We start from the raw sequence: 13,181 nt of genomic DNA, 5'->3' as shown, positions 1-13,181 counted from the left end.
ATTTTTAAACATATCGGTAAAATCCAAATATTTCTTAGCGAAACAATTAGCCATTGGTTCAACAGTAATATACTTGTTGTACCGACAGCAGTGACATGTGAATGTTATATACCTGTCGGACAAGTCCATGTTAGGGGGAAAAGGACGTGTTGGTCATTTTAGAATTCGTAGTATGTGTCTGATATCGCTGTAAATAAAACTTCAATTAGTGTCAGTTTTATAGCCTGAAAGAAATAAGAAAAGGGGGGGGGTCAGGGCTTAATTACAAATTAGATTCTAGACTCTAGTTAAACAAATAAAGATATATTTAAAGTATAGATCTAATCATTACCTCCGGATACACCTTTTAGGGCAGCGGTTCTCAACCTTTTGTTCTCGGCGACCCCTTTTTACAATCCTCCAGTCTGCCACGACATCCCCCCCCCACCGGCATACACAAACAGCAATAGAAGAGTATACAAAAACAATCCATTTTTTCAATGGTCTTTGGCGACCCCTGGCTAATCGTCAATCGACCCCCAAGGGGGTTGCGACCCGCAGGTTGAGAACCCATGCTTTAGGGATATCTTGCCAGTCCTAAGCTCGAGTAAAGGAAGAGGGGTGATTGAAAAGCTAGCAACCTCACATCACTAAACTATTGCTACAGAAAACGTATATACCTCAAACCTACTAGAACTTGGCCAGGAAGGTTCCTCTCTTGAAGTGTACCTATATGATGTGTATTGGTGAAAGCCTTTGGGAAGCCAACGCACCGACAAACCATCTGACGACCATGCCTTCAAGCAGGATAGGGTACCCGGCACATCAGAGGTGGGCATGCCGAAACAAACCTGGAAGAGGCCTGCCATCAGCGAAGCTGAGGAAACTGGAATGACATGGGAGCCGATGAAAATCTGCTCATAGTTCGATGGAGAGGTGTGAATGCGGCTCTATGTTCCCCTGGGTGCTCACAGAAATAACAAAGTGTTGACCTAATTCTAATAGGTCATGGTTCCCCCTTCAAACCTTGTGGTCTATAGGGCAGACGATGTCATCTGTTTATGTGGCCTACGGTTAACAAGGGTGCCATGTGGCCAGTACAACATCCAATCCCCTTTACTTTTCCACATCTAATGTTACGTACCCATTAGAGCTGGTTGGACTAGGCGTCCAAATATCAAGAAATTAAAAATCCCAGTCTTCACCAGGATTCGAACCCGGGCCAAGTGCTTTATCACTCAGCCACATAATAGGTCATGCTTAGCTTCCACCTCCGCCCACTGCTCTTATGTCAGATATTAATTTTTTCCTAATACGTATCTTATTATTTATCTTATTGTTAGTGTACTATTGAAGCAGAGTAGTAATAGCGACATACAGATATAGAGTACCAAGCGTAAGCTATATACAGCTGAGTGGTGCAATATGGCCAGGCAACACTTGGCGACATCAAGTGAGCGGGTCAAATATGTATCCGAATACGTTCATTTAAGCCTGATGCCGGGGCCACGACCTATAATGCCCACAAGAGCCTTTGAAAAGAAAAAAAACGCAAAAAAAATATATTGATTGTGGGAATTTAAATATTTAAATTTTAATATAGTGTATTAATTGTTAGTGAAAATTTGGCGCTAAGGATGAAAGAAGAGTTCCAGCCTTTCGAGTGAATGCTGCAGAAAACTGCCGAGAATCAGATACCAAGGAAAAATGAGTTTGTACTTTTACAAGTCAACACTCAGAGTGACTAAAAGGAGGAAATCCTCTACCGTAAAGAGACAAAATCAGAGCTGGTTTTGATCGTATTGTAAGACATGACTCACTTTCAAAACTCATCCTCCATAGTACAGAGAAGAGAGCACAAAAAAAGGGTCGTCCGAAGAAAAGCTGGCTGGGCAATGTGAAATAATGGACCGGCTCAATATTCAGCTAAGGACAGCTCCTCACCAGAAAGAGTAAATGGATTTGTTTATGTCAGTGATTCCCAAAGTGGTCTATATAAACTCCAAGTGGTCCTAGACAATAAACTAAATTTTACTGCAAATACTGATTATATCAGCAAAAAAGGGCAGCAAAGATTACGACTACTAAGAAAACTGTCCTCGTTTAATGTTAGCGAAAAGGCCTTGGCTATGTCTTATCACGCTCACATCTGTAATATTTTCAGTTTCAATATCACTGCCTGGTATGGCAATCTGAGCATTAAAAATAGGAATAAACTTAATAGAATCCTCAATGCTGCTGGCAAAATCATTGGCAAAAAACAAAACCCATTTGGGCAGTTGTTTGAGACAAACATCTATAAAAAAGCTAACAAGATCCTCGAAATAAAGAATCACCCTTTGTGTCAGGATTTTGTGATTTTACCATCACAAAAGAGATACAAGACACCGATTGCAAAGACAAACAGACACAAACACTCTTTTGTTCCCCTGGCAATCAAATCATTAAATAAGAACAATCTGGTATAAACTTTGTCACATGTAAATTATGAGTGAGTCTGGTGTGAATGTACACTTTGGTTTCTTATAGTTTTAATGTTTTTGTTTGGTGTAATGCACAAATTGTAAGACAAATTTCCTTACGGATAATAAAGATTATTATTATTATGTTAGAAATGAACGAGTAGTCATTCTCTGGCGCTGCCAGGGTCGAGTTTCGCTAAGGAGAAACAAAATTCATCGTAGTCCCTTTAACAATTTCTACTGAGGAATTTTCTGGTGATGTGGCAGGTCTGCAGCAGTACCGCCCTCTGACAGGCAACGAAGATGTTCCTAGGAATGTTAAGGGCCTTGAAGGTGTCTGTGAGGTCAGTTGTTATTATCCCCTCGGTTGATATAACAATGGGGTATATTGTTATTTTGGACAATTTCCATAGACGCTTAATCTCCAAGCCTAGGTTCCCATATTTTCTTTGTTTTTCTATCTCAGTTTTTCTTAAATTATGAGACAGTGGTACGGCGATATCGATAATGGTAGCGGTTTTTATTATAAACTCCAAGTGGTCTATATAAACTCCAAGTGGTCTATATAAACTACAAGTGGTCTATATAAACTCCAAGTGGTCTATATAAACTCTAAGTGGTCTATATAAACTCCAAGTTTTCTATATAAACTACAAGTGGTCTATTTAAACTACAAGTGGTCTATATAAACTCCAAGTGGTCTATATAAACTCCAAGTGGTCTATATAAACTCCAAGTGGTCTACGACGACTTTCAATGGGTCTACAAGAATGAAAAAAAAAATGAATTGGGTGTCTATGAGCTGTAAAAGAGAATCTACAAGAGTGGAACTTATTTAAGCAGGTCGTGACTTCAATGTTGATTTTTTTCATGAATGACATTACATCATGCACATATGATTTTAGGTCCTATACAGGGAGCGAATGAATTAGCCAGCCATTATAACAATACAATAAGAACATATCGGGATTAGAAATCAAGAGGATATCAGCCCACCAGGCTTAAAGATATTATGGAACATCGCCTTAAAGTTTCTAATTGACTTTCCATTTTCATATCTCGATCTAGTGCAGCGGTTCTCAACTTTTTAAGCTCGGCGACCCCTTTTTACAATATCCCACTCTGCCTCGACCCCCCCCCCATACACACGCATACAGCAATAGAAGAATAGACAATAACAATCCTCATTTTTGATGGTCTTTGATGGTCTTAGGCGACCCCTGGCAAATCTTCAATCACACCAAAGGGTGTCGCGACTACAGGTTGAGAACCCCTGATCTAGTGGAAAGCACTTACAGCACGGCTTCTATAAAAGTAAAACAAAAAAGTTCCCCTTTCAGACTTTGCAATCTATGGGGGCAGAAGATGTTAAGGCCCTCTGTTTCTTTGGCCAAGGGTTAACGAGGATGTCATGTGGCCAGCACAACGACGAATTGCATTTGCTTTCCCAAACTTAAGCCAGGTACTCATTAGAGTTGGGTGGACTCAGGGGCGCCCTAAAAATTCTCAAATTTATAATCCAAGTCTTCACCGAGATTCGAATCCAGGACTCCAGGTTCGGAAGCCAAGCACTTAACTCTCAGCCACCGCTCCCCCATGCACGACTTCTAGTCTTCTAAAAATAATAACAAAAAGATTCGAAATGGGCATAACTAACCGAGATTTAGCCCAACTAAGTAAAAGCCCAATGTTGAAGTTTCCAATCAAAGCAAAAGACTCATCCTTTTCCCGAGCTTTTACCATGTCGTTAGGTGATCTCATGAAATAGGCCTGCATATTAAAATGTATTTTGTTTCGTTTTAATTTTAATTTCGTTAATAAATATGTGCAACTTAACCTGTGCTTACTTTTTAACTTTTTATATCCATGCAGTTAGAGATCAGCACACACAACACACACAGAGACACACACAACACACAGAACACACACAACACACAGACACACACAACACATAGGCACACAACACACAGATATACAAAACATACAGATAAACACGAAACACATAGATAAACACAAACACACAGACATATAGAAAACACACACATAAATATACACAGACACACACAGAACACACAGACACGCACAAACACACAGACACATACAAAACGCATAGACACACAAAAATAAACAGATAAACACAAATTCACACAAAAGACAGACATACAAAACACACAAACAGACACACACAACACAGAGATAAGCACGAAAAACACAGAAATACACAAACGCACACAAAACACACAGACCCACACAAACACACAGACACAAACAAAACATACACACACAAACACACACACAAAAGACACAGACACACACAAAACACACACAAAAGACACAGACACATATAAGACACACACAAACACAGACACACACAAAACACACAGACATACAAAACACACACACAAAACACACAGACAAAACACACAGACACACCCAGACACATATTTAAAGTTGAGGAATTGGCACTGCTCTAATATCGGCTAAGAAGGGGGTCTACCGAAAACCGGTAAACACTGCAAGGAGTCTGCAAGACAAAAAAGTTTGCGAACCACCGGATAACGTGAACTGTCAACGTACCCCTATGACGCAAGTCAAGGGAATGTTGCTTACTATTAATCTGAGTCACCTCAAAATGTACCTCCATTGAAATACCTTTTTGCAAATGTCCTGTTGGATACACGTGTCAGCATCTTCATTTTTAAACATTGTCTCATTTGATTCATTCTTTTTCTCCGTAATTATTTTCCTCGTTCCGATAGAATCATTCATTTTGCTCATTTGTATTTCACTATCCTGTTAGGATTAAACTTCTATCACTTTTTTGCTTGTTGCACAACACAAAGTTTAAAAATCCAAAAATCAATTCAGTTTATTGGGGTCAAATCAACGTTGGCATCGTCATTTAGGAGAGAAAGAGACGTGACTTGTATGGATGACTCCACTTGACCTTTGTCATCGGTGACCGCTCAAAGTTTTAATTTTGCGAGAATGACCAGGTGTGTAGTTAGATGTGTAGGTCCGCGAGCACGCTACTCTGCCTCATCGTGGCGCTCGTGTGGAAACGACCATTAGAGGAAGTGGTTAGGCTAAATGGGTAGCAACACAAGACTCCCGTGGGGGTGTCCTCGGGTAGACGAGAGTCAACCTCTTGCACGGGCGGGGTTGCAAAAGAGTCCCCACAAACCTGTCACACATCCATGCGCTGTTCCTCAAGGGACCGTTACACAAAATGGCGAGTTCCCCACGGTTAGCTTGGTATAACGAAGGAAAATGGCTCAGGCTCCCGTTGTCCTCGGCCTTCGGCCATGTGTAGCCAAGCATGCGTCGGGGGCCAAAGGTATCGGAAATAGCAATGCTTTAGATAGGCATTGACTCGGGTCTCTCTCAAACAGAACTGTGTTCTCACAGGTTTTTTGTTTTTTTTTTACTGTTTGGCGTCCAAACAGATTTTTTTTCAAACTTAGAGCTCAAATAGCCTTCGGCTCAGCTCTTTAGACGATCAAACGATGTGTAGGTCAAGCAGCCCTGTACTGTAACAGGTGGCCATAATGATTACTTATGCTGTACGTTGGTCTTACTCATGATTCTAACTCGTTAGTTGGGATTCTATGCACTTTTAGTGAACTGTTGATCTTATACGTGATATTCTAGAAACTATAGCTAGAACTAGATTTTACAGTTTGTGTATTATGGTTTATCTTTAGGGCCAGTACCGATGTGGCTTAAGAACTGTTTCTTTTTTTTAAATTTGCGCTATTCAGTTTTAGCTTTATCTTATCTTCTTATCTTATATAATACAGACGTTACTTCAAAAAAGAAGATGATTACGTCCTACGCGTCATGCATTTAGTCATGCATATTAACCAATGACTTAAATTCTGCCAAGTCACTGGTTTTCCTGGCTAGCTCAGGCAACCCATTCCATGCTCTAATAGCACTAGGGAAGAAGGAGTATTTGTACAAATTTGTCCTAGCATATGGGACGAGGAATGTGCCTTTATCTTTGTGTCTTTCAGAGTATTTTATTAAATTTTGTTTTTGTATTTGAAGATTATGGTTCAGTGTTTTATGTATAATGGCTACTTTACTTTTGAGCCTTCTGTCCTGAAGGCTTTCTAAATTTAGTGATTTTACTAAAGGTGTTACTCTAGTCAAATGTGAATATTCGTTTGTTATGAATCGCACTGCTCTATTTTGTGTCTGTTCTAGTTTCTTAATGTTTTCTTGAGTTGAGGGGTCCCAAACAGAGGATGCATATTCTATTATTGGCCTAACCAAGGTTAAATAACATTTTAGTTTTATTTTCTTATTTGATTTATAGAAATTTCTTTTAATAAATCCTAATGCTTTGTTTGATTTTTTTGTAGTTTCATCAATATGTGGATTCCATGACAGTTTTTCATTTATTATAACACCTAGGTATTTTGCGTTTTTAGTCTGTGTTACTGGTTTGCCATGAATAAGATAAGTGGAATTAATTTGTTTTAGTTTTTTTGTTACTCTTAACAACTGACATTTTTCTGGGTGGAAAGACATGCTCCAATTTGATTCCCATTTCTGTAATTCATCTAATTCTCTTTGTAAAATATCTGTGTCTTGTGTTGTTTTTATTGTTCTATATATTATGCAATCGTCTGCAAATAATCTGACTTTTGTTCCTGAAGTAATGCAATTTGGTAAATCATTTATGTAAATTAAAAATAGTAGTGGACCCAAGACTGTTCCTTGAGGTACACCTGAGTTTACTGTTATCTGTGTTGATTTAGAACCATTTATTATTACAGTTTGTTCTCTCTCTATCAGAAAGTCTTTAATCCACTGATGCAGTGGACCATTAATGCCGAAATATTTTAATTTTTTAAGCAAACTATGGTGGTGAACTTTGTCAAAAGCCTTAGAAAAATCTAGTAAGATAGCATCTATTTGTTCACTATTATCTAAACCTTTTGAAAAATCATCAAATCAGCTTTATCATCATAGGAATGCTTAAGAACTGTTTCACATGTAATATGAAATGTAATTTACGATACTCTTAACAAAGACTATTGATTTTGTACCATTTTAAAGAAATAGAAAACTGTTGATGTTCTGGTGCCTGATTTTATGAATAGAATCTTTGTCTTGTACATCATTAACCCTTAAAGTGCTGAGCTATTTTACAATGAAGACATACAAAAGGAAATTACTATGTTCATGTTTAGAGGCTTAAATACCACACGCATCTTAAGGGTTAAGAAGTCTGGAAGAATGTCTGGTTGAAGGCTGATGAAGTCATCAAATTGTAAACTAAAAGTTTGTAAAGTGTTTTACATGTTTCGGATGTTCCTTCAGAGTTTAGATAGTTTGATTCCTAGTCCAAACCTCCCGAAGGACGTCGGGGGATGGGAGCGGGCAGGGTTGGATATATCCAAACGACAGTCCAGCGAGCATGATCCACATTCATGGCGACATCGTTCCGATCACAGCAAGTGCCTAGGAATTCATCTCATTTTCATGAGATAATCCATATAGTCGCTTTGCGACAGCAACAATATATTCAGAACAAATAGTGATACTTTACTTTCATTTTATTATTTTATTTTCATGTAAATAAACAACTTAATGTTATGTACATAAAAAAACGATCATTATTTCTTTTTTATACGCAAATCAGGCCTCCTTTTTTTTAAAGTGTGTGGGGTCCATTGTCGCAATCTTTGTAACTTTGTTTTGCCACGTTATTACTTAGACCAATCATTTAAAATTAAAATGAACCTTTGCAGACTCTTGTGATATTATAACCGGTGAGGCCTATTTAGCCAGGTCGAAGACATATGACTTTATGATTTAAAATAAGAGAAATCAGTCGTTAGTGTGTACACAATTGGATTAATCACCAACCAAAAAGAGATGAATAACTTGAAGAGTCGAGATAAATGTTAGTGTTAATAAACTATCTTTGTGAACATATGTCTCTGTGGCGCAATCGGTTAGCGCGTTCGACTGTTAACCCAAATGTTGGTGGTTCGAGCCCACCCAGGGACGTAGTTTTTTTTTTTTTATAATGATTATGTTGTATTTTTTTAATTTAACTAATATATGGTTATGCTTGCCCTGGATGTGGCAAAATATGTAGGTCACAGCTGGGACTGCGTAGCCATTGGAAATACTGCATTCCCCATTGATCTTCGGACTCGAAGACAAGCCTTATTATTAGATGTTAGAGCCTAAAAACAATGTTGTTGTTTTTTACAAGCGAAATATTTTTAATCAAGATTTCTAAGACTGTTTGTGTGGAAACACAAACTCAAAATAGGCCCCCGAAGTGGTCTACCCAGGAAGGTAAAAATGGAGGTAGCAATTCTTCTGAAAGGTCATCAGAATGAAATTCTATCAAAGTGAAATGACAGAGAAGAACGGATAAAGAAGGTTGACAGATCTTGTGTTTTGCCCCAGCGGTCCAGCAGACCAAAAGATAGGTGAAAGTGAATGTGAAGTTAGATGTGAACCTGGCCTAACTGATGTCTTATAATGAATATCTAATTGATATAGTTGTTTTGTAAAGGGTCAATCTCTTATTTAAATCCTAAAAAAAAAAAAAAACATTTTTGACAAAAATCTTAAACCATTTGCATAAATGTATTAAAAATATGGAATATAGTAATTTCCCTTACTAAAGAGCCTCTCGTGTTTGTTACTATTAATAGTAAATAGTTGTAAAAGTGGTGTATTTTTATGAAAAAACTGCTTGCATAAGTGATTTAAAAAAATAGCGCCTTTTCCCCTTTCGGGGGCCGCTAAAAACATTAAGAATTTTGTTTTCGATTTTCTAGGGAGAAGAACTCCACATTTAATGCCTTTATTTTTCAACACTATACGATTTATTTCCCTATTTAGATGTAAAATTAAATAAATTAATTACCACTATTGAATTTACTACTTGATTATTTTATTTATTTTTTTCTTTGATTCATGTTTTGTTTGGGATGATGGCTAATTGTGCAAAGTTTCAACTTGATTCAAGTGGGAAGTGGGAGAAATCTTATCTTATCTTATAAAATACAGACGTTACTTCAAAAAAAGGAAGTGATGACGTCCTACTCGTGTTCCTAGGTCAATCTAGTCAAGCATGTTAACCAGTGACTTAAATTCTGCCTAGTCACTGGTTTTCCTGGTTGACTTAAGCAACCCATTCCACGCTCTAATAGCACTAGGGAAGAAGGAGTATTTCAGAGTATCCGTAGGCCTACAAATAACGTGTTGAAACTTCGTACCAGACAGATAAGAGTTGATAGAAGCTTGAAAGGAGCTGATGATAGAGCTTAGAGAATGTACCACGTGATCAGTGAACAAAAGAGCAAATAAAAAAAATTAATGAGTTTAAAAACATGGACCAGTAATCATCGTGATGTCAAGAAAGATGTTTGCCTGTTATAAGCTTATCCGACACGACCAACGTATACTTTTTATCATCAAAACCGGACACATCAGAATGAGACAACGCATGTTCCCTGGAAATTTGGGTCCAGTGAAATTTGCAGTTGTGGAATGTAACCTACGAATGCCGACCTTGTCTATCAGCGCTACATTTCCTATCGAAAGGCCCGTCAGACTCAACGTCAGACAGAGGGGGAGAGAGAGAGACAGACAGACAGAGAGAGAGAGAGAGAGAGAGGGATAGCACGTGTATTGTTGCCATTGTTTAATCTGGAGTTTGGTTTCTATAAAGCGTTATTGTATTGAATTGAATTCTGGACCAAAAAGGTCTGTGATTTATTTTGATGTGTAGTCAAATTGGAGATTACATTATCAATCAGCATTGGTCTGGCATACAAGATTAAGATCAAAGTTTGAGCAAGAGAAACTTATTGCGTGACCAATGAGGTCCAGACACATCCCTAAGACCTTTTCTAAGTTTGAGCAAGTGAAAATTATGGCGTGACCAATGAGGTCCAGACACATCCCTAAGACCTTTTCTACCACCAACGACCAAGTTTGTGATTTACTTACTTAGTTTAAATATGTTCATTTTCAGGCAGAAGAGCGAACAGTAAAAACAACATAGACACCAGCGGAGTGATACGATCAAGGGAATGGACAAGTGGTTATAATTTGGCATGAAAAGTAGTTCCATTCAACGAGTCTAGTACGTTTGCATTGCTGATTTGGCTGATAATGGGTGCCTCATTGGTTGGAAATCGATTGTGTTGCTATATCGGTCTATGTTGGCATTTAGGGAAACACCACCCTCTATTCTTGATGGAAGTAGTCGGGTGATCCACCTATCAAATTTAAAATGTTTATGAAACAGTACATACAGAATAAAAACATCTTAAGTCGTTCGTGAATTTAAAAATGTTGTAGTCTACTTAGTGATTACGAAAATAATAAATTTATTCAAGCACCTAGAAAGCTAGAGAAATTTTCTAAATGACTATTATAATTGAACATTCTCTATTATGGGTACAGTAACGGAACATACGAAAATATAGTATACAGCATGAAGAATTTACTAAATTGTGAAAATTTACAATAAATAATAAATTAATTAACTATATACATTATTATTGCAATGTGTACAAATTATGATTATCATGTTATTTTGTTTGTTGATGACAGACGTAGAAGGCGAAAAATAAAATTAATCTTCGGACTCGAAGACAAGCCTTATTATGTTTGTTGATGTGGTGCGCAAAAGTGCACTCGTTCAAAATAAAAGTATTGTTTTCCGCCATGACGCTAATGGTATTTGTTTGCTTATTGCTGACTGTCAAGTACTGTGAGCCTAGATCTTAATCAACAATGCTGTACATGAATGAGAATATATATATATATATATATATATATATATATATGTATGTATGTATGTATGTATGTATGTATGTATGTGTGTATGTGTGTATGTGTGTGTGTGTGTGTTTGTGTGTGTGTGTGTGTGTGTGTGTGTGTGTGCCACTTAAGGGGTGGCCCTGAGGGATTTTCAAATTCTCCCTCATCCCCCCCCCACCATACTTACGCCAATGAGCAATAGCATAAGCATCCAAGAAGCCTAACAGTCTGGTATATTTACCATGGACACATTTACTGTTCGGATTTCAAAATCTCTTTTATCACATCCATTTATACGAATTAATATTTCCTTTTAATTAGATTTTTTTTTACTGTAACTTTTGTCGGGACATTCCGATTGCTTTAATTTAAAATGATGAGGACAAAGACCTTTTTATATACTTTTTTGTTTGTTCAAATTTTAAAAAAAAATTAATTTGATTTTTCTAACATTGCTTTAGTTAGTTCGTTCTGGTGGGATTAAAAATGTACAATACTTAAAGGGAGACAACCAGACCATGTGTCGCCAGCCCAAGGAACGCCACTGCGGCTATTTCATGCACAGTCAATTATTTAAAAAAGCACTAACCATAACATCATTTAGTATTGTTAGTATTATTCTATCTGGCATTCTACTTCCACTCTAAGCACACAAATTACTCATAATATACATAAGTTATTTGCTCCTAAACACTAGCTTCTTTATATATATATATATATATATATATATATATATATATATATATATATATATATATATATATTGCCTTGGTTTGCGATTATTACTTTATAATAATGTCGTAAAATAACTAGCATAATTATTTGCTCACAAAGAGAGACATAGTTATATTTGTGAGACACATGGTACACTTTGTCCATGCATACGTTTCTCATTCATTAGCCCTGGCCTAGAGCAGTGGGGTACGGGAAGACTTGGGAGGGGGGTACACGTTGCACCTCATTAATTATGCTGATTTTTTAAAATACCCATTTAGTATGTTCTGTTAATACATTAAAGTGCGGTGGGGGTGGGGGGCGGTGGGTACTCTATATTACAAAAGTTACAAAAGGGGTACACATAGGTCAAAAGCTTGGGAAACACTGGCCTAGAGAATAATGGAATGGACTTTTAAAAAATGTATAGATTTTCTGTGTCTGTGGCATTTTAGGTCTCCAGACTTCATGCTTTCCCTTTGCAACTTCTTGTGTGACTAAAGACGCAAGACCTTGATACACAGTTGCGGTCACAGGTTGGGCATCTGTAATCACCAGGCGCCGTTGCACTTTCACCCTTCTACTACTGTTGTGCATGGCATCTGTAAATCGGGACCCTTCCTTTATGCTCACTATTCTTGCGGATCTATCCACGCACTGAATCTTCTGTGTATTGAATAATGATCTATGTATTTGGGCTGGAAATGTCTTTTATAACATTACTTAATGATGACTTAATAATTTGTCGGCCACATTCTAAATAACGAACTGTAGGACGTAATAACGTAGTAACGTCTGAGATCTATAAGAAGAACTTAGAAACGTCTGAGATCTATAAGGAGAACGCAGTAACGTCTGAGATCTATAAGAAGAACGCAGTAACGTCTGAGATCTATAAGAAGAACGCAGTAACGTCTGAGACCTATAAGAAGACCTTAGTAACGTCTGAGATCTATAAGAAGAACTTAGTTACGTCTGAGATCTAGAAGAAGAACGCAGTAACGTCTGAGATCTAGAAGAAGAACGAAGTAACGTCTGAGATTTATAAGAAGAATTGTGTTGTTGTTTTTTTTGTACACACGTACGCAATACAAGCTTCCGTATTGCCTGCCGTCCAAAGTCTGGCATGCAGACGTTCGCAGGTAGTGTAAGTAATTAGATCTAGCTGACCTGGGGACACAGTAACCCAGGAGTCCACGTACTACAGCGATATAAAGT

At 37.5% G+C, this 13,181-nt stretch overlaps 1 non-coding gene across 1 annotated transcript; it reads left to right on the top strand.

The window, feature by feature from the left end:
* The first annotated feature begins 8,391 nt into the window (after positions 1-8,391).
* Trnan-guu (transfer RNA asparagine (anticodon GUU)) lies at positions 8,392-8,465 on the top strand. Its single transcript has one exon. It is a non-coding gene; the product is annotated as a tRNA-Asn (tRNA).
* The last annotated feature ends 4,716 nt before the right edge of the window (positions 8,466-13,181 follow it).

The sequence above is a fragment of the Biomphalaria glabrata genome, chromosome 4 (assembly GCF_947242115.1).
Source record: "Biomphalaria glabrata chromosome 4, xgBioGlab47.1, whole genome shotgun sequence".
Classification (NCBI taxonomy): Eukaryota; Metazoa; Mollusca; class Gastropoda; family Planorbidae; genus Biomphalaria; species Biomphalaria glabrata.
Note: the sequence above shows the minus strand (reverse complement) of the source record. Positions and strands in the feature narration are given on the sequence as shown.